Genomic DNA, 26,438 nt, shown 5'->3' on the forward strand with positions numbered 1-26,438 from the left:
TGCTATCCATTCTGCATGCAGTATTATAACATTAGTAGGTCTTGGGTCAACATACGCAACTCGATTCACTGTGAATTTACCATTCGTGATTTTTCCATATCCTTTTACTTCGCATTTCTGATTGTTTCCAAATTTAACAACTCCTGCATTCTTCAAGCTTCGAAAATCTCTAAGATTCTCTTTCTTCCCAGTAATGTGACGAGAGCAACCACTGTCAATGTCCCATTTATTATCGTATTGCTCGTCACATAGTACCTGCAATAATTGAAAGAATTTAGGTACCCAAGGCTTTTTGGGTCCTTGGAAATTAGATGTCAACAAAGAATTAAATGAAGAATGTTTGACCCAATCACAAAATTTAGTCTTGAGACTATCAATAATGTCTACATCATCATTTGAAGGAATTGAAACATAAGGTTGTGTTGATTTCGAATGTTCACTGATTTTACCCTTCGTATTCTGAGAATGTGACGGAACAGTCTTCGGTTTTGTGACAGGTCTCCAAACTTTGATCTAGATATTCGAATCTTTTGATGATGAACTTCCATTTAAAGAATTATTGACATACTTTTCATAAGCCTCTTTGATTTGTTCTTCTGAGAATTTGCTAGACTGATAAACTTTACCACGACCTTCGACCCAGTGATCTATATTTTTCGTTGAGGTGATGCCTATTTCATGTGAAGCCTTTAATGTTTGTTTCTTCGTATGATTAGGAAAATTAGGCTTTTGAGGAACAAAATCAACTTTTGGTTTATTAAGAAAAGATTCAGCGTAAGAAGTATTCACAGTGATTTTAAAATGTTGTCTTTGAAAAAAATATCTTCGGAGGATTAGATTTTTCTGAAAATTTGTTTGAAACATTAGGTTTTGACTCATTTGAAATCTTTTGAGAGGTTTTGACTTTGTAAACAAGTTTTGGTGATTTTGAATTGGACCCTCTTTTGTTTAGTTGATTTAAAATCTTCTTTTTTTGTCTGAAAAACGTTTTGAACTCATATATTGAACTGGGTTTGATTTCTCATGTTTCAATTTTTGATATTCAATTGTTTGCCAAAAGATTTTCTTTCTTGCTTGTCTTTTTGAAATGTTATTTTCTATTGAAAGTTTGACAATTTGCTCCTTGAATTCCTTAGAATTAAGTTTTGATCCTTGTTTAATTTCCTCAACCAAAGGCTTAATAACTTCATTTTCAACTTTAGATTTTTCAACCCATTTTCTCTTTGGTTTTTGTCTTTGAAAAACATACGAATTCTTGGTTACGTTTTTTTAGTTGTGCTCTGATTTGCGAAGAACCCTTCTTCCGATGACTTTATGTTATCTTGTTCCACCATTTTCTTGAATTCCGGTTTGATATTTTCAACGTTTCCAGTTGTTACAAATACTTGGTTCGGAAAACAATATCATCAGAACACATGAAGATTGGATAAACCACAATATTCGTTTCTAGGAAATGAGCCCCTTTCTCAGTTAGCACTTTTTCGAACTTTTGTGTGTCTCCATACACTTGATCAACAAATATACAAGGAATTTCTTCTTCCTTTAAAACTTCCTTTTTCTTTGTTTGTTTCTCTTCTTTTTCATCATCACTATCATCGGTTTGACTGTCTTTTACTTCTACAAAGTTCACATCACAAACTTTCGAAGTTGATGGTTGATCAGTGTTAATTTCAACCAACAAATCCTCAAGATCACTAATTTATAATAGTCAACTGAGAACAATCAACATCCTCAAGATCACTAATTTCACTAATATTATCAAAATTATCCTCAATATCAGCAAAATTAGATTGACAATCAGATGTTGAATTCTCAGTCTTTTTCAAGATGTTAACTTGTTCTGACTTAGTCAAAGTTTCATTTACAATGTTAACCAATTCATTTGAATCAAGATATTCATCTACTTTAACTATTCCATATTTATATCTATAATCAGGAACTTTGTTAAAATCAGCAATTTCTTTTTCACAATCATACGAAATATTATCTACTGTAGCTCTTTCGTAAGCTAAAAAAGGCAGTAATTTTCTATGTTGTTCTTTGCTGATTTCGCATGAATGATGTAGTTCAGTCAACTTTCCATACAATCTTTTAGCCGAATTACAATAAATGTTCCTCTGGGCTAACAACAGTTTAGAATCACTCGACAAGTTATCTCTATCAACCATGATATTAGTTATTTGAAGTTCTAAACAATCTATTCTAGCAATTTTCGAATCTAGTTTCTTCTGTGTCTCTAACAACTGATCAGACAGCTTCTTTGCCTCATTACTACCAGATATCACTATTGAATCGAAATAAGTAACAGTTTCGTCAAAGGAGATTAATTCAGAAAAATAAGCATGTACTGGAATATTAAAAGATTCAAGAATGTTACGTACCTTTGTAGTCATTGGAGATTTGTCAACAGCTTTTGATATGAAGCATCTCCCATGAACTTCGTATGCATCTTCATCTGATTCTTCCTCCAACTTCGCATACATTGCTTCGTGGGTCGGATGTCTCATCTCTTCATCATCTGACCCAGATGATCAAATTTGATAAGTTCCATCTTCATCTTGTTCACCATGAGCAACCAATGAGAGATTCTTTGCCTTCGCACGCAGCTCCTCCAACTTCTCCACATAGTACGCTTCATCCTTCGTCTTATTCTTCTTCTCATCTCTTTTCCTTAACATGCAATCATTAGCTAAATGATTAGCCCCATTGCAATAGTGACAATCAATTCCAGCATCTCCTTTCAGTTTCTTCTTATTTTTTCCTTCAACAAACTTCGTATCTTTATTTTCTTCCTTCTTCTTCTCATCCCCAACACTTTTAGTCACATTATTTCCTTTATTTTCAGAAGACTTTGACTTCGGATTGAACGACTTTTTAAAGAATTTTTTCACACGATTGTTAAAATAAAAAGCAATTGCCTCATCATCTAAATTCATGATGAATCCTTCGTCTTCATCAGAAACATCTTTCTCAGCTTCTCTTTCAGAAATCTTCGAAACCAAAGCTAGTGGACCTCCCAAACTTAACTTTGATTCTTCTTCAATTTCATTAACCTCACTTTCATGTGACTTCAGCTGATTGTACAACTCATTCAAAGTTGACGTATCAAAGCTCTGTTGATTTTTAACCATCATGCTTACACTAGGTCATTCCTTTCGAAGACCCATAACAAATATGAGATTGAATTACATGGCTGATCTGGTGATTCCATATCGATTGCATCGATAGATTAGTTCATTAAGACGATCGTAGTAAAATTCGATTGTTTCACCATCTTTCTGTCTGAAATCCTTAAGTTCCACCAAGCATTGTTTTACTGAATTAACTTTTGTCTTTTCACTCCCCTGAAATTTCTCCTTGAGATTGTTCCAAATCTCCTTTGTTGTTGTACAACTCCTTACGTAGTTGTAAACAACATGAGACAAAGCTCCTCTTAGCTCTCTCATGCATCTTTTCTCCAATTTTTTAAGACGATCAGATTGATTCTCTACCTCGGAATTTCCAGACAATGCACCAATTGGTTGAACATTTGATGGTGGATTGCTATCACCAGAAATACAGTTCCACAGCTCTTCATCCAAACCATTAAGATAATCCTGCATACAATCAGCCCATTGATCGTAATACTCAGGAATTAACATAGGAATTTTAGTGGATGATCCTAGAAGATGAGAAAATGAAGTCATGGAATTCATATTGAAAGACGCCATTGATGTACGGAAGAAAACCTTGAGAATTTAAAAAACAAACTTTTAGAATTTGACCACAAACTATATGATTCAAATCAGACTCACTAGTAGAACACTCAACTCGATGATTCAAGTGTAGAATCGAATCACAAACTTAGATCCAGTGAATTTTTCACTTTCAAAAAGTGCGGAATTAATTAAACCAAAAATTTGATTTAAAAACTTTTTGAAAAGATGAAAATCAGATCAGAGTAATGATTCCTACTCTGATACCAATTGATGAAGCAAGGAATCGAGTATAAAATTAATCAGAGTTTCAAATGATCAAAAAGAAGTATGTGAGATTTGAACATCAATGTAAATATGATTTCTGGTTCAGCTCTATTACGCTTCTCAAGTTTTTACTGAGTACATAATACAAGTTCTGTTAAAGTCATAGTTACTAACTCTAGTAAACACTCCTATTTATAGGAGAGAAAAGCTTACAAAAAATATTCTAAGGACTAAGCGTTAAGCTTCGAATACAATGCCTTAGAAAAATACATTACATAAGGAACGAAGAATAGAACATACGAAGACACGAAATACTTTGACTAATTACAACAAAATTCACCATTACACATCCATAGCGGGAAGAAGGCTTGAGATTCTAGAAAGAGGAGCTAACTGCTGAATAAGTAATGCTTCGAACTTGGAAAATTTGTTGACAAGATCTTCCGAAGATAGTAAAGAAGACGAAGCAGGAGCAGAAGATAAAGCTTTAAGCTCCTTCAGCATTGAAAAGACCTGCATGAAATTTTTATTCTTAGTTGTAGAAAGTTGAGTAATTTGAGGACTCAAACTTTCGTACAACTTTGCGAATTTTGTAACAGCATCGCAAATGATGTCCACCTTTTGATTCAGAGAAGCAAACTCATTACGAACATTTGCAGTCTCCTTCTCCATATCTTGGCGCAGTTCTTGGAGTTTGTAGTTGACATCTTCTCATACCTTCTTCACACCCTGAATGAACAAAATGTGTCTCTCCTTTGCAACTGATTTTATGTCCTTCAGATCACCATTAAACGTAGACTTCTGAGCATTGACTCTCATCTCATTGTATAGATCACAGATGTCAATTTTCTCGAGAAGACGAGACTCGGAATCTTTAATCATCCCAGACACCTTCGAAGAAAGCCTTCCTTCAAGCATCTTCATCATACCATCTACTTCTAGACTTGTGACAGAATTGCCTCCCCCAGGATCTGCCTGAGACTGAATAATTGAATTGAGTTTGGTATTCAATATCTTGAACTATTTCATTGTCATTAGCATATGATCTGGAAAGTTTGTCTCTTCTTCATCAATCTCCAAACTTTCAAAGGTTCCGCCAAAACCTTCGGATTCATGTTCCGTTTCCATGAATGAAGAATCTTTGATTGGTGAAGTAGTGGTCGATGGATCAGTGGATTGTGAAGAAAACAAAGAAGTGAATGGTTGTTGATATACAATTGCAAAAGTAGGAGAATCTGTGGTGGATGTTGTTGGAATTGTAGGTGTAACCTGAGAAGAGAAAGGAATAGTTCTGTATCGGGTAACATCCAAAGATTTTCCTTTGTCTTCAACATGAGAAGTATCCTCACCCATTGTGACACTTGTATCCATATTAGATATGTTTACAATAATGTTAGAAGTTTGTGACTCCACAGAAACTGTCTTGGCAACCGAAACTTCGGGTGGTATTGCAGTATGTTTTTTTAGGTCAGCTTCTGGTGTCTCTGGAATGGTTTCTGTTTCATCAGCTATAGATTCGGATGAAATAAACACTCTTCCGTTCGTCTTCTTCTTCGAAATGTGTTTGGCCATGTCTGTTGCCCTTCGCTTTTTAGAAGGTGGTGACGCAGGAGCAGGAATCTGGCAAAAAATGAGTCCTTGATGCGAAATCTGCAGTTTATGAACAATATTTGTCAAAGATGAACGACTCTTGTGCTTGGACTTCATCTTGATTCTTCGAAAAATACCCGTCTTCGAAGGAATAACTTCCTTTTGAATCGAAGGGGTATTAGCGATAACAAAATCTTGTTGGATTGGCTCAGGATCTGAGATTGGAACTTCCTTCGAACTCTTTTCTAATGTAGACTCTTTGGCAGATTTCTTCGAAGATTCAGCAACAACCTTCTTCGAAAGTTTTGATTTCTTCTCTTCTTCTCTGGCTATTAGAACCTTGGTTTCAACAGAAGTAACAATGTGTTGTAAATAAGTAACAAGAACAATATTGGTGGGATCAACTCTCTTCAGCATAGCATCCGGAATGCGAGCAACAAAAGGAAATTCATTTGAATCATCAGTTGCATCCTTCAGACAAATATAGATATGAAACACCGCCTTCTCTTCGTCTGCTGGTACCCAAATTCCTTCTTTTTCATAAAAATACTATCAAATCAAGCTCCAATAACGTGCACATGAAAAGCCATGAATAGCATTCGTGTTCTCTATACTTTTCAAAAAAACTCCTTCCATAACTGAGTTGAATAATCGACTTGAAGATCATAATATAGACCTGCAACCATTGCATAAACTTCCATTCGCCCTTTATCCAACCCAACAGTTCTTCCGGTTAAGCATCGTAGAAAAATTCCGAGCAAGAAATTCCACACACTTGGAAGTCCTGATTTCTTGAAGTCACTAATCTTTGTCAACTGAGGTTGATGGCCCATTTCATTGAACATATCGACAATTTTTGGGAATGTAAAAGAGATATATGGTGGAGAACTAGGTATCACGATAATTTGGCAGAAAAGTTTCTTGGAAAGTCTAACCTTCTTGTCAGTCACCAGATTAAACAATATTGAATTAAAGGCTTTTGAATAAGTTGCAGTCAATCCCGCTTGAGACAACCATGAGAGAGGAACAGAGAATGAATTGAACATAGCTTTTGACAAAATAGAACTTTTCAGGGTAACGATAAGCATTTTCAATTCCTTAGGATAATGAGACACGTTGGCTTCAACTTGATAATTTTTTCCTTGAATCTTCATGATCGTTAATGAAGTTACATCATCGGTGGTATGAGAGAAATTTGCATCTGGATTAGCAGTCGCCATTGTTAGGGTTTGACAGTTGGATGTTTATTAGAGAAATTTGGGAATATGAAAGAGTAAACAGATAATGAACCCTTGAAACCTCTTTTATATGTAACGCTGAATTTTGAAATCAAAGCGAGATAAGCATTTAATGATCTGTGACGTGTCACCGTGAAACCCTCATCATCATGATGAAAAGTAACCATGCGTGATAAAGTAATTGTCACATCTCCTCAAAACCCGCACGGAATTCAAACAGTCTCTTCCAACAGCCTGGATTATTTGCCCCAATAGAATAGTAACCGTCAGAACCCATCGGATGGAGTCAAGACTCTTTTACTTTTTGGTTTTAAAGTAAAGTCATTTGCCATATTTTTGAAATCATCAGCCTGAGTTTGGATATTCATTGATGTAAAAAGTTCAATTTGACACAAAGGCAGGTAAACCCCGGGCAAAGATTGCTTCGTTAATTATCAAGAGAGATAATCAACAGCTTGTGTATTTTCCCGTAAATTACAATCGATTACTTGTAGAGAAGTATCGAAGGGCTTCTTTTAAAAGGCTTTTGTGGTGGTTTAATGAATTTTGTTACATATCAACCTAAACATAAGCTGAGTAATTGTAATAGAAATTACTTGTTTGACCAGTGTAGTCAGTGAGAAGTTTGTTTTGAAAAAATTTTAAGTAACATGGATTTTCTGATAAAACTCACACTGAAATCATATTCAAGAAGAAAAATTGTATGCTGGATCTTTTTGGGTAACAAACATCGTGGGTTTCGAATGTTTCATCAAGACCACTCATAAGAATTGAATATGATTTGGAGTTTTGAACGAAGGTACAGAAACAAATCTTTCGTTAAAATCTGGAACGAAGTTCCCCGTCAATTCCTTAAAGATTGATTGATGTGGGTTTCATTTTCATCACGGTCTTATGATGTCTGATCATAAACACAGATTTGTGTTATATCTAGGTTTTGATTGGTTTTGATCAGAAACCTCTTGGACATATGTCTTCGTGTGTGATAGTGTAAGAACTTTGAGATGAAAAAGATTTGTATACGAAGAAACATGTACCTCTATTATATTGGACCAAATAGAAAACTCTTAACTCATGTAAGAAGAGTAAGGTAGCTCATTGGACTAATGCGAATGTAAGCCTAATTGGTCCTGTTGAGGCTTTGGACAGCATGCAACAGTATGCTTCTAGGGACATCCTAACTAGTTAAGAATTTTAAAATTCAAAGAATATAATGAAAAATATACCTCTCCCTAGAATTGTGAGCCTTGTCCATTTTGTATCGTCACGAAAATATGCAACATCGTACTTGAAAAGAAAAACAAAACAAAATCTTTATTTTTTTTTGATTTTTCCAAAAGTTAAAAAACAAAACAATAAAAAGTACTCGTTGCAAACATTCGAAGTTTTAAAAAATACCAATCATACGAATTCGAAGCATGCGAAGAGTTGACTGTGAACAGTAACCGCTGAACACGTAATGATTTTTCTTTGCCGTTTTCTCGTAATCACTGATTGTCTTTTCGCATGGAATTGAATTTCCATCAATCATTCCCAACCCTTCCAAAATTCGTACAAACGATTTTTCATCCAAAGCTTTTGTGAAAATATCAGCCAACTGATCCGTTGTTTTCATAATATGTACTTCAATATTTCCTTCCTCCACATGATCTTTAATGAAGTGATAATGAAGAGCTATATGTTTTGTCTTAGAATGTTGCATAGGATTATGACAAATTCTTATTGCACTTTGTGAATCACAATATAAAGGAATTTTGTTCATGTTAATTGCATAATCACGTAATTGACTTTAAATCCAAATTATCTGTGAAGTGCATGCAACAGCAGCAACATATTCAGCTTCAGCCGTTGATATTGAAACACATGTCTGCTTTTTAGATTGCCAGCTCACCAACTTACCATCAAGTAATTGACACCCTCCACTTGTGCTTTTCCTGTCAAGATTACAACCTCCTAAATCTGTATCCGAATATGCTTGAATAAAAAACCCTGTATTCGAAGGATACCACAATCCTAGCGAAGAAGTTCCTTGGAGATAACGAAAAATATTCTTTACAGCAGTGAGGTGTGGTTCTCGTGGATTTGCTTGTTACCTAGCACAATTACATACAGAAAACATGATATCAAGTCTACTAGTAGTTAAATAAAGTAAATATCCAATCATGCTTCTGTATAAAGTAAGATCAACTGCAGGTTTATCTAACGAAGGTGTTAGTTTGATCCTAGTTGCTATTGGAACTCGTAACTTTGTGCTATTCGTTAATCCAAACTTCTCTAGCAGATTCTTCGTATACTTTTCTTGATTAATCAAGATTCCTTCTCTTCTTTGACGAATATTTAGACCAAGAAAATTATTAATTGTTCCCATCATACTCATTTCGAACTTACTTTTCATCAAGTCTTCGAATTCCTTAGACAAAGCAGGGTCAGTTGAGCCAAAGATAATATCATCAACATAAATTTGAACAAGCATAAGATGACTCCCAACTTTCTTATGAAATATTGTGGGGTCAACTGATCCTTGTTTAAATTTAGATTGCTTCAAAAATGAAGTAAGAGTTGCATACCAGGCTCTTGGTGCTTGTTTCAAACCATAAACTGCCTTATCTAAAATATAAACATAATCACGATGTTCTTCGTTAACAGAACCTGGAGATTGTTCCACATAGACAGTTTCTTCAAGTTCTCCATTCAGAAAAGCACACTTCACATCCATTTGATAAACATAAAAGTCTTTGTGAGCTGCATAAGCCAAAAATATACGAACTGCCTCGAGTCTTGCGACAGGGGCAAAAGTTTCTTCGTAATCAATTCCTTCTTGTTGAGAGTATCCCTTAACAACAAGTATGGCTTTGTTTCGAATGATATTTCCATCTTTGTCAGTTTTGTTTTTGAAAATCCATTTTAACCCGTCATTTGAAACATCATTTGGCTTAGGAATTAATCTCCAAACCTTATTTCTTTCAAATTCAGACAATTCAGATTGTATTGCAACAACCCAATCTGAGTGTTCCATCGCAATCTTTACTGTCTTTGGTTCAATTTTAGAAATAAAAACATTGAACATGAAAAACTCTTGATGAGTATTTAATACCTCATTCTTTGCACGAATCTGATCCCTTGTTAAAACTCCTTCTTGTGGATTACCAATAATTTTCTCCTTTGGATGATCTTTTGTCCATTTGTCCATTGGTGGATAAGCTTGATCGAAGTCCAAACGTGCGTCCTCGTATAATTCATCATTATCTGAACCTGAATTTGAACAAACATCATTAACATCATGATAATTTTCATTATTTTGTAATAGCTCCTCCTCAATATTTGCAGTTAATCTCTCCCCTCAACATCAATGTTATCTCTATCATTCTCCCCCTCCATCAGAGTGTTCGAATTCAAATGCTCCCCCTTCATTGGATCATTTTGCATACTTTCGCCTATTTCTTGAGGAGATGATGTTGAATCATCAGTAAGCTTTGAAAGTTCAGGAATATGATTATCAGGAGCTTTTTCTTCAGCATTTGTAGCACGATCTGAAAGTCCAAATATCAAATCATAATCAATATACATCATTTGCATTGGTTCAGATTCATCTTGATTTTCTTTCAAAATTGGAAGATTTTGAAATTGTTGTTGTGATTGTTTGATATAATAATCATCAAACGTAAGATTAAAAGTTTCTTCCACTTTTCGTGTATGTTTTTTCAATACACGATATGCCACGAAATTATGCGAATACCCCAGGAAAATCCCTTCATCAGCATTAGCTTAAAATTTCGAAAGGTTATCCCTGAGATTCATAATAAAACACCTGCATCCGAAGACATGAAAGAATTTCACATTAGGTTTCTGATTATTTAGAATTTCGTAAGGTGTAATATTAAAACGTCGATGAATGAATGATCTATTTTGTGTAAAACACGCAGTAAATACAACCTCAGCCCAAAGATATTGTGGTAAGTTCGCATATGCCAACATAGTCCTTGAAGCTTCGCATAAAGACCGATTTCTTCGTTCAACAACACCATTCTGCTGTAGAGTATATGGTGAGGAGAAATTATGCGAAATGCCTTTTTCCACTAAAAATGAATCAAGAACATTGTTCTTAAACTCAGTTCCATGATCACTCTTGATTTTGCGAACAAGCTTATTCAATATTATTTCCATTTTCTTGATAAAGTCGATCATGATTTGTGCCACTTCAGATTTTAATCTGAATAAGCCCATGTGAATCTCGAAAAATCACCAACGATAACTAAGATGTACCGTTTGTTGTTGAGAGTTGAAACAGTCGAAGGACCACATAAATCAATATGTAAAAGCTCCATGGGTTCGACAATCTTTGAATCAATTGTGATAGGATGACCTTGTTTATCTTGCTTGCCAACTTCACAAGCTGCACATAAAGAATCATTATCAAATTTAAGTACAGGTAAACCTCTTACCAAATCTTGTACCACAAGTTTGTTGATATTTCTGAAATTGAGATGTGAAAGTCTTCGATGCCATAACCAACTCAAATCTGATGTAGCTTTCGAAAGAAGACTTACAGCTGGTTTACCCACAATTGGATTGATGTCCAAAGTAAACATGTCACCCTTTCGTTTGGATTTCAACAAAACTTCTTTTGTGTAAACATTCGAAATAATGCTTCCTTCTTCGTTAAAAAGTACTTGATTTCCAGTGCCTAGCACAAGTTGTGATACACTTATCAAGTTGTGTTGTAAACCTTCGACATACGCAACTCGATTCACTGTAAATTTTCCATTCGTAATCTTCCCATATCCTTTGACTTGACACTTTTGATTATTACAAAACTTAACAACTCTAGCATTTTTCAAGCTTCGAAAGTCTCTAAGATTCTCCTTTTTTCCAGTCATGTGACGAGAGCAACCACTATCGATGTATCATTTATTATCATATTGCTCTTCACAAAGTACCTACAATCATTGAAAAGAATTTAGGTACCCAAGGCTTTCTGGGTCCTTGGAAATTAGATTTCAACAAAGATTTGAAAGAATAAATGTTGACTAAATCACAAACTTTAGTTTTGAGACTATTAATAATGTATACATCTTCATTTATAGGGATTGAAACATAAGGTTTTGTTTGTTTCGTATGATTACTTATGTCACCCTTCGCATTCTGAGTTTGTGATTGTTCAGTCTTCGTTTTTGTGACTGGTTTCCATGCTTTTACCATGATATTTGAATCCTTTGATGACGAACTGCCATTTGAAGAAGTGTTTACATACTTCTCATATGCTTCGTTGATTTGATCTTTCGAATATTTACTTGATTGATAAATTCTTCCTCTTCCTTCGACCCAGTGATCAATATGCTTTGGTGAAGTTATCCCCTTTTCATGTGAAGCTTTCAATGTTTGTTTCTTCGTATGATTAGGAAAATTTGGCTTTTGAGGAACAACATCAATTTTTGGTTTTGAAACATATAATTCAGCATAGGAAGTATTAACTGTTGATTTAAAATGTTGGCGTGGAGTAAAAAACTTTGTTGAATTAGAATTCAATGAATTGTCAGAAATCTTGCTTGAAATGTTAGATTTTGACAATTTTGAAAACTTTGGGGTTGTTTTCTCTTCAAACTTAGTATGAGTTTTTGGACGATAAACTTGTTTTTCTTTTGAAAACAATGAATTTTTCACTTTGAAAATATATTTTGATGACTTTGATTTAGACACATTTTTGCTTGTATGATTAGGATTTTTCTTTTTGTTTGAATTATTCGCTGAATTCACAGACTTAACTGGTTTTGACAATTCATTTCTCATTTTCTGAGACTCGATTATTTGCCAAAATATTTTCTTTCGTGCTTGTCTTTTTGAAACATTATTTTCTGTCGAAAATTTTTTAATTTGTTCTTTAAATTCTTTTTATTTTAATTTGACCTCACTTTTTGTTTCTTCAAAAATTGGTTTGGGGACTTCTTTCTCAAATTTTGATTTTTCAACCCATTTTCTTTGAGATTTTTGTCTTTGAAAAACACATGAATTCTTCGTTAGGTTATTTTCAACGGTGCTTTGGTTTGCGAAGAACCCTTGATCAAATGTTTTCAAATTGTCTTGTTCCAACAATTTCTTGAATTCGGATTTGACATTGTCAACATTTCAAGTTGTTACAAACACTTGATTTGGAAACACAACATCATCATAACACTTGAAAATGGGATACACCACAGTATTTGTTTCAAGGTAATGAGCACCTTGTACTTTCAACACTTTGTCATACTTTTGTGTATCACCATACACCTGGTCAACTACAATTAGAGGAATTTCTTCATTCTTTGAAGATACCTTTTCCTTCGAATGTTGCTCATCTTTTTCCTCATCACTATCATCTGTTTGACTGTCTCTGATTTCCACGAAGTCCGAATCACAAACTTTCGAAGTTGAAGGTTGATAAGTATCATTGTTAACCAACAAATCATTAACTTTTTCTTTCCCTTTAGATGAAGATGCAATATTAACAATAGACAACTGAGAACAATCAACATCCTCAAGATCACTAATTTCACTGATATTATCAGAATTATCTTCAATATCAGCAAAATTAGATTGAGCATCAGATGTAGAAGTTTCAGTCTTTTTCAAAATGTGAATTTGTTCAGACTTAGTCAAAGTATCATTTACAATTTCAACTAATTCAATAGCATCAAGACATTCATCTACTTTGAGTATTCCATATCTATATCTATCATTAGGAACTTTGTCAAATTCAGCTATTTCTTTCTCACAATCATACGAAATATTATCTACCTTAGCTCTTTCGTAAGCTAAAAAACGCAATAACTTTCTATGTTGTTCTTTACTTATCTCACAAGAATGATGTAATTCTGTTAATTTTCCATGTAATCTTTTGGCTAAATTACAATAGATGTTTCTTTGTGCTAACAGTGATTTTATTTCACTTGCCAAATTATCCCTATCAACCAAAATGTTTGTAATTTGACGTTCTAAACAATCTACTTTCGTGTTTTTCAATTCTAACTTCTTCTCTGTATCTAACAACTGCATAGAAAGCTTCTTAGCCTCATTGCTAGGAGACACCACAATTGAATCAAAATAAGTAATAGTTTCATCAAAAGATATCAATTCTAAATTATAAGCATGTACTGGAATATTAAAAGATTCAAAAATGTTGCGTACCTTTGTTGTCATTGGATATTTGTCTGCAACCTTTGATACGATGCATCTTCCTTTAACTTCGTATGCTTCCTCATCCGATCCCTCCTCCATCTTCGCAAACATTGCTTCATGTGTCGGATTTCGCATCTCCTCCTCATCTGATCCAGATGACCAGACTTGATACGTTCCATCATCATTTTGTTCTCCCATGGCAACCAATGACAAGTTCTTTGCCTTCACACGAACCTCTTCCAGTCTTTCAACATAGTAAGCTTCATCTTTCACCTTATTTTTCTTCTCATCTTTCTTCCTCAACATGCAATCATTGGCTAAATGATTGGCACCGTTACAGTAGTGACAATCTACTCTAGCATCTCCTTTCAATTTGTTCTCAATTTTCCCTCAACATTCTTCGCATCCTTCTTCTCTTCCTTCTTCTCATCATTCGCAGTTATATCACAAAACTTCCTTTAATCTCAGATGACTTGATCTTCGAATTGAATGGCTTTTTGAAGAACTTTTTGACACGATTGTTTGAATAAAATGCAATTGCCTCATCATCAGAATTCATGATGAATCCCTCTTCTCCATCAGAATCACTATGTTCATGAACTTCTTTCTCAGTTATTTTCGAAACCAAAGCCAATGGACCTCCCAAGCTAGCCTTCGTTTCTTCAGCAATTTCATTCAGTTCATTTTCGTGTGATTTTAACTGATTGTACACATCATTCAAATTTGATGTATCAAATCTTTGTTGATTTTTTACCATCATACTGACATTTCGCTGACATTTCACCACTCCTTTCTGTGCCAACCCAAAATTTATTCCATCGTTATAACCCATTTCCGTTAATAGAATATTCTATTTTATAAAAGTTCCGTTAATTTGGGGTCGACAAATCAATAAATGTTTTATTGTAATTTCATTTTATGTTATTATCGTCGTAATGAAATAAATAAAAACATGTAAATTACTTTTCCATTTAGTTGGAAAAAGTTTATTTTTAATTACGACCATTTAACCGGGTAAAACTTTAAACCTCGTTAAACATAAGTATCGGGTAGTTGTATACCGGGTACAACTCTCAAGCCCTATATAAGGGTGAGTGGACACTCTTTGGACCTTTTTACCACACTAGATACTCTTTCTCTCTCTACTCTCTCTCCTCAAGGTCTTTTTCACCAAAAACCACAAGTTTCCGTCTCCAAAACGTAAGTTCCCTTACCCTAACTTGTTCTGCAACCCGTTGCATGTCTTTATAGCTCAAAAATCATTCAAGAAGGCTAAAGAAAAGGAGTTTACGGCCTAAGAGCATCCTTAGGCCGTAAACCCCTAAGAAGGTGCCAAAAATGCTCAAATTCTCCCCTTTAGGCTTAGAAACTAGTTTTGGATTTAACCTAGAAGTGTTTGAGTCATGAATCAACAAGTTTGAGGGCTTGAAAGAGTCTTTATGGCCCAAGAACCTCCTTAGGCCGTAAACTCCCTCTAATCATGCAACTCAAGCCCAAAACTCTTCCAAATCACATTTGGAGTTTAGATATGACTTAGGGACTTACAATTTCGGACTTGCAACACCTAAACATCATTATTTGAAGGGTAAACAAGAGTTTACGGCCCAAGCATATGCTTAGACCGTAAACTCCCTTAAACCATGCCAAATGAACCTTTGAACCCCTAAATAGCCTTATACCTTCACTAGAAGTTGTTAGGAATGAGCCAAGGACCTCAAAATTGAAGAATGGAAGGTGTCCAAGAGTTCACGGCCTAAGCCATGAATCCTACGACCGTAAACTCCCAGGGAGTGGTCTTAGGACCGTAAACTCCAAAGGAGTGCTCTTTTGGAACCTTAAACACCCCTATAACCTTGTATATTGCCTTGGAATCCTTTCTAGAACCACAAGAGTATTGAAATCACTCAATTACACTCCTCCCATGAGTTTACGGATGTAAACTCATGGGGGAGGTGGTCTCCTAGCCGTAAACTCACCAAAGGTGGGTTCGTGAGGAGTAAACTCCATAGTGAGGCCTAAAACTCCTTCCTAGCAACCTATTAGCCTTATAGCACTCAACCATAGAGCTTTTATTCACATTAGGATGTCTATATGTGTTTAATTAGAGTTTAAATCACTAATTACTTGTAAACATATGTTTTCATATGTTACTAGGGTCATAAAGGGTGTACAAGTCTTTACTTGACACCAAACGCTCATCCGACACTTCCACCCGATCTACTCATTGCAGGTGAGTTCATACCCCTTAATGAACCTTTTCAAATGTTTTTACATGTTTTAGGGGGGAGGGGGGATACAAGTATAATGCTATAAGTTTTATTATCAAATGATATGTGATTCATAACTTACCATGTAACAACGGAAATTTTTAAACAAATTTTTCATTTCTAAAAATGTATTTTCATCCAAAACAAGGCATAAATATCCAACGTATCATGTCATAATACAAATCATATGAATCCCAAGATCATAAATCATCTATTAGTGTGTACAGATCACGCCAGCGCCTTCCCACGGTCCTCGCTAGTACCTGAAACACATACACAACAACTGTAAGCATAAATGCTTAGTGAGTTCCCCCAAAATACAACTTACGCACATACGCCTTTCCAGGCCCTGACCTTCCAGTCCATGTGTCTCAGGGGACTTCCGTCCCTGCTGGGTAAACCTTCCGGTCCTACCCACGCCAACCCTTCGGTCCACATTACATCGCCTTCCGGCCCATAACGTATTCGCCTTCCGGCCCATAACATAACGCCTTTCGGCCCACATTAAACATATCATACATAGCACATATAACAATTAACTTATCACATATAACACATATGTCTCATATCATATCTGACCTTCCGGTCACACAATCAAACCCTTCCGGGTACAGTATAGTGACAAGACTCACCTCGTAAATATCGATAGCTAGCAAATCCCGAAATCACTCGTGCTCGATCCTCTGAGCTACAATCTCCCTATAACATCATACATCTCTTATTAACACTCTTTATCTCTAAGGTTGACTATCCCTAAGAAGTCAACACAGGTCAACTCTAGTCAACGGTCAACGGTCAACTTTGACCGGACTCGGCGAGTGCACAAGGGCAACTCGGCGAGTCTAGACGTTTTCACCAACTCTCTAGGATTCCCTTCTTACACGTCGAGTACTCCCCCTGACTCGACGAGTTCCACCTGGAAGAATCGCGGGGCCACCCCGACTCAACTCGCCGAGTCTCAAGAACAACTCAGCGAGTCCCAGCTTGACTCAGACCACTTGACCACCCTTCCCTAACTCGCCCTGACTCACTGAGTCAATCCATGACTCGACTGGACCACTCACTGGTCGATCCAAGGCAATCTTCAAGCTACTCGCCGAGTCTGCTCATCGGACTCGGCGAGTCCATGCCATGCAATCACTCAAACTCACTTCTAAGGTCAGATCTGTTCCATCAATTCATAGATCTGGCCTTCCTAGACCGATTCACCACGTAAAGCCCCAAACTTGGTGTACATACAACCTCTAAATGTCCATATATGAAGAATTATCAACAAATATCACAACTCAAGGTCATAACCTCCATTGTTCTTCATAAAGCTTGATGAATGAGGCTCTCTGGACCTCTATGGATCCAGATCCAAAGCCTCATCACTAGCAAGGGACTATTTGACCATCAAATCAACCCAACAAAGGCCACAAGAAGCCCTAAATCCAAATATACTTCACAAAACAGAAGATGAGCCGAAATCATACCTTTAGATCGATGATCTAAGCTTCAAATCCACAAAATAGCAACCTCCTTTGCTTCCTCTTGGCTAGGACTTCCCTCTTCTTTGCTAAACAACACACAAAGGTCATGAAATGCTTCCTTTCTCTCTCTCAAATCGCTAAAGCACTCTAGGGTTTCTCTCTATGGACTGTTGGGTACAAATGACGGCCATAAGGCCCTTTAAATAGGTCCCAAACCCGAGAAATTAGGGTTTCATTAAACAGCGCGGACTCGCCGAGTCCATATCTAGGACTCGCCGAGTCCAGGCGAATCCCGCGTCCAGAATCGCATCCCTACTCGGCGAGTCTGAGCTCCGACTCGCCGAGTCCCCTCTCAAAACACCAAAATCATAAACAATAAAGATACCTGGAAATCCAGGCTGTTACAATTCTCCCCCACTAGAACTAGACTTCGCCCTCGAAGTCTCACTCTGAAAATAGCTCCGGATGCTGCACCCGCATCTCGCGCTCCGGCTCCCAGGTCATCTCCGATCCCTTCCGGTGTTGCCACTGAACCAACACTAGAGGTACCTCCTTGTTCCTCAGAACCTTGATCTTCCGATCTCTGATGGCCACAGGCCTCTCGGCATAATTCAGGCTCGCATCCACCTGAATATCCTCTAATGGAACCACTGCCGACTCATCGGCTATACACTTCCTCAATTGCGACACATGAAAAGTGTCGTGGATCTGCCCCAACTCTGCTGGCAACTCCAAACGATAGGCTACCCGGCCTACCCTTGCAATCACACGAAATGGCCCAATATACCGGGGCCCCAACTTTCCCCTCTTCCTGAATCGAATCACTCCTTTCCAAGGAGAGACCTTCAGGAGAACAAAGTCGCCGACCTGAAACTCAAGCTCGGACCGGCGTCTGTCTGCATAACTCTTCTGTCGGCTCTGGGCGGCCAATAACCTCTGTCTGACCTGCTTAATCTGCTCTGTCGTCTGAAGCACGATCTCTGTACTGCCCATCACTCTCTGCCCAACCTCTCCCCAACAAATGGGGGTCCGACACCTCCTACCATACAATAGCTCAAAGGGTGGCATACCAATGCTCGAATGATGGCTGTTGTTGTAGGAAAACTCTGCCAAAGGTAAATACGCATCCCAACTACCCCCGAAATCCAACACACATGCTCGAAGCATGTCATCAAGCGTCTGAATCGTCCGCTCACTCTGACCGTCTGTCTGGGGATGATATGCGGTACTAAAATGCAATCTAGTACCCAACTCCTTATGTAATTTCTTCCAGAATCTGGAAGTGAAACGCACATCACAGTCCGAAACAATCGAGATCGGCACCCCATGCCGAGATACCACTTCTCTCACATATATCTCCGCCAACTTCTCCGCTGAAGAACTCTCACTGATGGCAAGGAAGTGAGCGCTCTTCGTCAACCTATCCACAATCACCCAAATTGCATCAACTCCTCTGGCAGTCCTCGGCAATTTGGTGATGAAATCCATGGTGATCTGTTCCCACTTCCACTCGGGAACCTCCAATGGCTGCAACTTGCCATGCGGTCTCTGGTGCTCGGCCTTGACCCTGCGGCAGGTCAAGCACCTCTCAACAAACCAGGCGACGTCCCTCTTCATACAGGGCCACCAATACTCTTTCCTCAAATCCAAATACATCTTCGTGGCCCCCGGATGGATCGAAAATTTCGACCGATGAGCCTCTTCCATCAATGTAATACGGGTACCGCCCACAAACGGTACCCAAATCCGACCCTGAAAGGTCATAAGCCCTCGTCCATCCGTAACGAACTCCGAAACCAACCCAACGACCCGCTCCTTTTTCTGCATCTCCGGTTGCACAGCCTCGGCCTGTGCCCCGCGAATGGCATCCATTACCGGCGCTATCACGGTCAATCTCAAACATACATCCCGCAGTGGAGTGCTCTCCGCCCTGCGGCTCAACGCATCGGCTACCACATTAGCCTTGCCTGAGTGGTACAGGATCACACAATCATAATCCTTGACCACATCCAACCACCTCCTCTTCCGCATATTTAGGTTGGGTTGATCCATCAAGTACTTCAAACTCTTATGGTCCGTGTATATCGTACACCGAACCCCATACAAGTAGTGACGCCAAATCTTGAGGGCGAACACTACTGCCCCCAACTCTAGATCATGCGTGGGATATCTCATCTCATGAGGCTTCAGCTGCCTCGATGCATATGCTATCACATGACCCCTCTGCATCAACACCGCACCCAGCCCCAAAATCGATGCATCACAATATACTACAAAATCCTCCATCCCTTCCGGGAGAGCTAATACCGGGGCTTCGCACAACCTTTGGCGAAGTGTCTCAAAGGAGGTCTGCTGCTCGGGACCCCATGAGAATGCAACACCCTTCCGGGTCAATCTGGTGAGTGGCACTGTGATCTTGAAGAAATCCTTGATAAATCTCCGATAATACCCTGCCAACCCAAGGAAACTCCTGATCTCAGATGGTGACTTCGGCACCTCCCAACTCATCACCGCCTCAACCTTTGCTGGATCATCCAGAATCCCTTCCTGGTTAATAAGATGTCCTAGGAACTGGACCTCCCGCAACCAGAAATCACACTTGGAGAACTTTGCATAAAGCTTCTCCGATCTCAAAACCCCAAGGACCTCTCTCAGATGCTCCTCATGCTGCTCTCTAGATCTCGAATATACCAGAATATCATCGATAAATACAATCACCGACCAATCCAGCATCGGCCTGCATACCCTGTTCATGAGATCCATGAACACAGTCGGGGCATTGGTGAGCCCAAAAGGCATCACCACAAACTCATAATGCCCATATCGCGTCCTAAACGCTGTTTTCTGGACGTCCTCATCCCGCACTCTCACCTGATGATATCCCGACCTCAAATCGATCTTGGAAAACCAAGATGCTCCCTGCAACTGATCGAATAAATCGTCGATCCTCGGTAACGGGTAACGGTTCTTGACCGTCAGCTTGTTCAACTCCCGGTAGTCAGTGCACATCCGGTGTGAACCATCCTTCTTCTTGACGAACAAGATAGGTGCTCCCCACGGCGAGCTGCTCGGCCGAATAAACCCCTTCCCCAGCAATTCCTGGAGTTGCGAGGACAACTCTTGCATCTCTGGAGGTGCAAGGCGATAAGGCACCTTAGCGATAGGCGCGGCCCTCGGAACCAAATCAATACTGAACTCCACTTGCCTCACAGGAGGCACACCCGGTAACTCCTCGGGAAAAACATCTGGAAACTCACGCACCACCGGAACCTCCTCAACTGAACTCGGTCTCTCGGAAGCCACCCGCGTATCCATCACATACGCCACAAAACCCTTACAGCCCTGCTGTAGACACTGCCTCGCCCTAGCAGCCGAACAAAAAGCTGATCCTGAACGTGTACCCTCGTCGTACACTGAAAGAACTCCCTCACTAGGGTCTCGTATGGTCACCAGCTGACGCCCACAGTCGATGACTGCACCAAATCGGCTCAACCAGTCCATGCCCACAATGACACAGACATCACCCATCGCAATAGGAATCAGATCAATCGGAAACTCAACCCCGAAAATCTCTAACACACATCTCTGGATAACCTCCGTGGCACAAATCACTCTCTCATCAGCTATAGAAACTCTCAGAGGCCGACTCAACAGCTCACGACTAACACCGATCTGCTGACTAAAGGCCAAGGATACGAAAGACCGACTCGCACCCGAGTCAAATAACACTAAAGCAGGTACAGAGTTCACAAGGAAAGTACCTACGCATATCATAACATAAGCATAATATCTCAACATCAAAATAAATACATGAAATAAAGCATACCTGCCACAACATCGGGCGCAGCGCGGACCTCCTCCGCAGTCAGCTGAAAGGCTCTCCCATGAGCCCTCGGGGCCTCGGCCTTCACTGGTCGAGTCTCAGTAGCCCTGGCAGCAGGTGCAGATCCCTGAAGAAGTTGAGGGCACTCGGCCTTCCGATGGCCGGTCTGGTTGCAATGAAAGCAAACCATAAACCCCTTGGGGCAATCCCTAGCGATGTGCCCCTCCTTGCCACACTTGTAGCAAGCACCTGATCGACATGTCCCCTCGTGACCCTTGCCGCACTTTCCGCAAGCGCGGCCCTTTGGACCTCCTGTCCTCGAATCGGCAGACTTAGTCCGCTTCGCTGCCGGCTGAGACTGAGCCGGCCGCCGATCCACCCGTTGAGACTCGGCCTCCTCCCTGGCCTGGTCTCCAACTCGATCTCGCGCTTCCTGGCATTCGCCTGAAGCTCAGCAAAGGTATGATATGTGGAGTTCGACACGAACTCCCGGATATCCCTCCTCAATACACCCAAATACCGGCTCATCCGAGCCTACTCTGAGGACACCTGCTCGGGGCAGAACATCTCCCTCTCATGAAACTTCCGCGTGATCACCGTAACCGAATTAGTACCCTGCTTGAGGGTCAAGAACTCCTGAACCAACCGTTCCCTCTCCACCGGGGGAACGTACTCGTCTCTGAACATAGAGGTAAACCTCTCCCACGTCACAGCTGAAATCTCTGCCAAAGTGAAGTTCGCCGTCACGAACTTCCACCAATCCTTCGCTCCCAGACGGAGCTGGTTCAAGGTGAACCGTACCCTCAGATGCTCCGGACATGAACAAGTGTAGAAGCATCCCTCGATATCAGCAATCCACCTCATCGCAGCGATCGGATCCTGCGTCCCGTCAAACTCAAGTGGCTTCGTGTTGCTGAACTCCCGAAACAGCAACGAGTCACCTCCCTGTGGCCTGGCAGCGGCCAAAGCTGCGGTAGCTGCAGCGGCTGCAGCCTCAGTCAACGCGGCGTACCGCTCATCAAAGGTCTCCATCAAAGTGGCCTTAATAGACCTAAACATCTCCGGAATCTCGGCCCGGATTGCCGCAACCACCTCCTCATGAATCATCTGACGAATCTCCTCGTCACTCACACTGCTCGTACTCGGTCTGTGGCGTGGTCCAACCATGATGCCTTTGAAATACAACATAGAACTTATCAGAGACTCTATCGAGCATAATCGTACTCGATAACGCAACCTTAGTCAGTCTCCGATACCTAGGGATTCTTACTTGGGTTGCCCACTGACCCGGTGTCTTCGGTAGTACGGGCCCAATACTACCGACCACACCGCATCAGCATTCATCCCAAGTCCTCCTCCCCAAACCCCGGATCGTGAGTACTCTACTCTTGTTATGCACTAACTACCCGCTCGCTATCAAAGCATCTCATAGCAACAGACTTCCCTAGACTAAGGCATCACAAATCAGGCCACTCTAGTCCTATCATGAATACCTAGTCTTCTAGCATGCATAACAATTCATATCATATCATATCTCTTAACACAACATTGTAAGGGTATTTTGGGGATCTTTACCGTTCGGGCGCTGGCTGATCGTACACACTGCTTCACTCTTGTTTACCACAAATACTTTATAAAAATTTTATGCCTTTATTTTAAAAGCTTTCCTCAAATCCTTGGTTTGAGTTCAGTTACGCCCGAAGGTGTACCCGAATCCCTCAAACCAAGGCTCTGATACCAATTTGTATCAACGGAAGTTTTTAAACAAATTTTTCATTTCTAAAAATGTATTTTCATCCAAAACAAGGCATAAATATCCAACGTATCATGTCATAATACAAATCATATGAATCCCAAGATCATAAATCATCTATCAGTGTGTACAGATCACGCCGGTGCCTTCCCACGGTCCTCGCTAGTACCTGAAACACATACACAACAATTGTAAGCATAAATGCTTAGTGAGTTCCCCCAAAATACAACTTACGCACATACGCCTTTCCAGGCCCTGACCTTCCGGTCCATGTGTCTCAGGGGACTTCCGTCCCTGCTGGGTAAACCTTCCGGTCCTACCCACGCCAACCCTTCGGTCCACATTACAACGCCTTCCGACCCATAACATATTCGCCTTCCGGCCCATAACATAACGCCTTCCGGCCCACATTAAACATATCATACATAGCACATATAACAATTAACTTATCACACATAACACATATGTCTCATATCATATCCGACCTTCCGGTCACACAATCAAACCCTTTCGGGTACAGTATAGTGACAAGACTCACCTCGTAAATATCGATAGCTAGCAAATCTCGAAATCACTCATGCTCGATCCTCCGAGCTACAATCTCCCTATAACATCATACATCTCTTATTAACACTTTTTATCTCTAAGGTTGACTATCCCTAAGAAGTCAACACAGGTCAACTCTAGGCAACGGTCAACGGTCAACGGTCAACTTTGACCGGACTCGGCGAGTGCACAAGGGCAACTCGGCGAGTCTAGACGTTTTCACCAACTCTCTAGGATTCCCTTCTTACACGTCGAGTACTCCCCCTGACTCGACGAGTTCCACCTGGAAGAATCGCGTGGCCACCCCGACTCAACTCGCCGAGTCTCAAGAACAACTCGGCGAGTCCCAGCTTGACTCAGACCACTTGACCACCCTTCCCTAACTCGCCCTGACTCACTGAGTCAACCCATGACTTGACTGGACCACTCACTGGTCAATCCAAGGCAATCTTCAAGCTACTCGCCGAGTCTGCTCATCAGACTCGGCGAGTCCATGCCATGCAATCACTCAAACTCACTTATTTCCTGTTCTTGTTTGATGGGGTCTTAGGGTATCTGTTGTCCGTCTGACTGTCGTTGATTTCTTAGTTATATATCATATATATTTGTGTTAGATATGAAAGCCTTCATCTTATTCAATACCTTGGTTATTCAAAGGCATGAAATCATACACTCTAGTTAACTATAATAGGTATAGTTAAGACTACTGCTCGTTACCTCTACTACTACTATACTCATTGTCACTGCTTTTATTACAAGCTAATGCACGTATAAGAGAACACTCTATGTACTATACTAAAAGTCTACTATACTATGCATAAGAGAATACACTAATCCAAAGTATAATACACTATCCTGCTATAAGGCACTCTATCGCGCTTACACCATGTGACCAGGGCTTCCCGAAAGGAAAGCAACACTACATGTATAGATCTATATAGGACGAACGCTATTACATCCCGACTGTTAAATACAGTCTGAGCCGACTAGGCCCAGCGGTGGCACTACATCACTACACTATGTATGACCGAGAAGGTCATCGGACTCTCTATTCTCATACAGTTGGTTACATGAAGGGTTACACCCATATCCAAATTAACACACCAAGACTTAAAGTCTAAGATAATATCCCGAAGTAAATAATCTAATTAAGGTTTGCAACACTACTACAGTCAGCAGGCATAACTTTTTCTCATCTATGTTACTTAAATGAGATTTATTACTTCATTTTTATAATTGAAGGTTTTCAATGATAATACTTATACACACTCAAAGGATTTAACTTACAAATGTACATTTCTGGAAAACACAAGATTTTCTAGGGATTTCTACTACTCGTAAACATAGATTTTAGTTTTTATATTACATGTTTGTAAACACTTTTACATAAACCACGACACTAAATTCTTATGAACTCACCAGCTTTATGCTGATACTCATTTTCAAAATAACTTGTATCCTCATGTCAAACATAAACAGGTACTGGTGCAGCTTTTGGAGAAGATGGAGCATATACAAGACCCATCTTTTATTTTGTTATACTTTTGGTGTCTATTAAACTATACAGAACACACTTGTAATTAAACTTACTATATAAATGCAATGGTTGTTGTCGCTTGTTTTACTATCATGCAATTGTTATGATACTGTACATGACATCCTCCACCCCAGAACGTATTCTGCCATTCTCGGTTTTGGGGTGTGACATTGGTATCAGAGCATTGTTTATAGTGAATCAAGTGTATCAACCTATAAAAGATATACGAACTATAAACACTTCGGGACTAAAACACTCTGACCAAGAATATATACTTCTAAATACTAAAATATCTAATTAAGTATATATATATATATATATATATATATATATATATATATATATATATATATATATATATACATTCACCACTACAAAAGGGTCGGTATCATACTAGAACAGAACAAAAGTATTAAGATTGTTGAACAGCACAATTAAGCTTAGAGACATATAGTCACATCTGGGGGGAATGTAGCCTGATCAACTACATTTTTCCAGGAGTGACTAGCATGCGCCTAAGAGTGATTGTGGTGTTGCAACAAGTCTAAAAACTTACCAACACTACCACAAGAACGTTAGAACAAGAATACTATATGAGTATTTTGCATTCTACTAACTACATATGTGATAACTAAAAGGGTCGTTACTGGTAGAATAATAGTTGCTAAGTGGATACACCACGGTTACATGTGACTAGGGCGCTATAGACTTAGAATCTGTGGCCTTTGCTTCATTTCTTGTTCTTGTTTGATTGGGGATCTGAAGTTAGGGTTGCTTATTTGAAGGACTATCTTGCTTAGGCTACATGTAATTGGTATGCACTACGCAAGTATTGGGTCAACCAATAACGATCCATCTTATAAGTATCCTAGATCAGTACGTCTATTAACCTTTCTTTCCCTATTCTCGTGTAGATAGCATGGCTAGCTTCCACCATCCCAGCGATCCGTATTATCCAAACCAAGGTAATGGAGGATGGCTCGATGAGGAGCCAGAAGATGATCACCTAATCCCTTTGGATGATCACCATGCAGAAGGCTTTTCGGATATCTCCAGCTCCGAGCCAGAAGTTAACAACCTACCCCCCGTAGCTCCAAA

Source organism: Lactuca sativa, chromosome 2, assembly GCF_002870075.4.
Source record: "Lactuca sativa cultivar Salinas chromosome 2, Lsat_Salinas_v11, whole genome shotgun sequence".
Taxonomy (NCBI): Eukaryota; Viridiplantae; Streptophyta; class Magnoliopsida; order Asterales; family Asteraceae; genus Lactuca; species Lactuca sativa.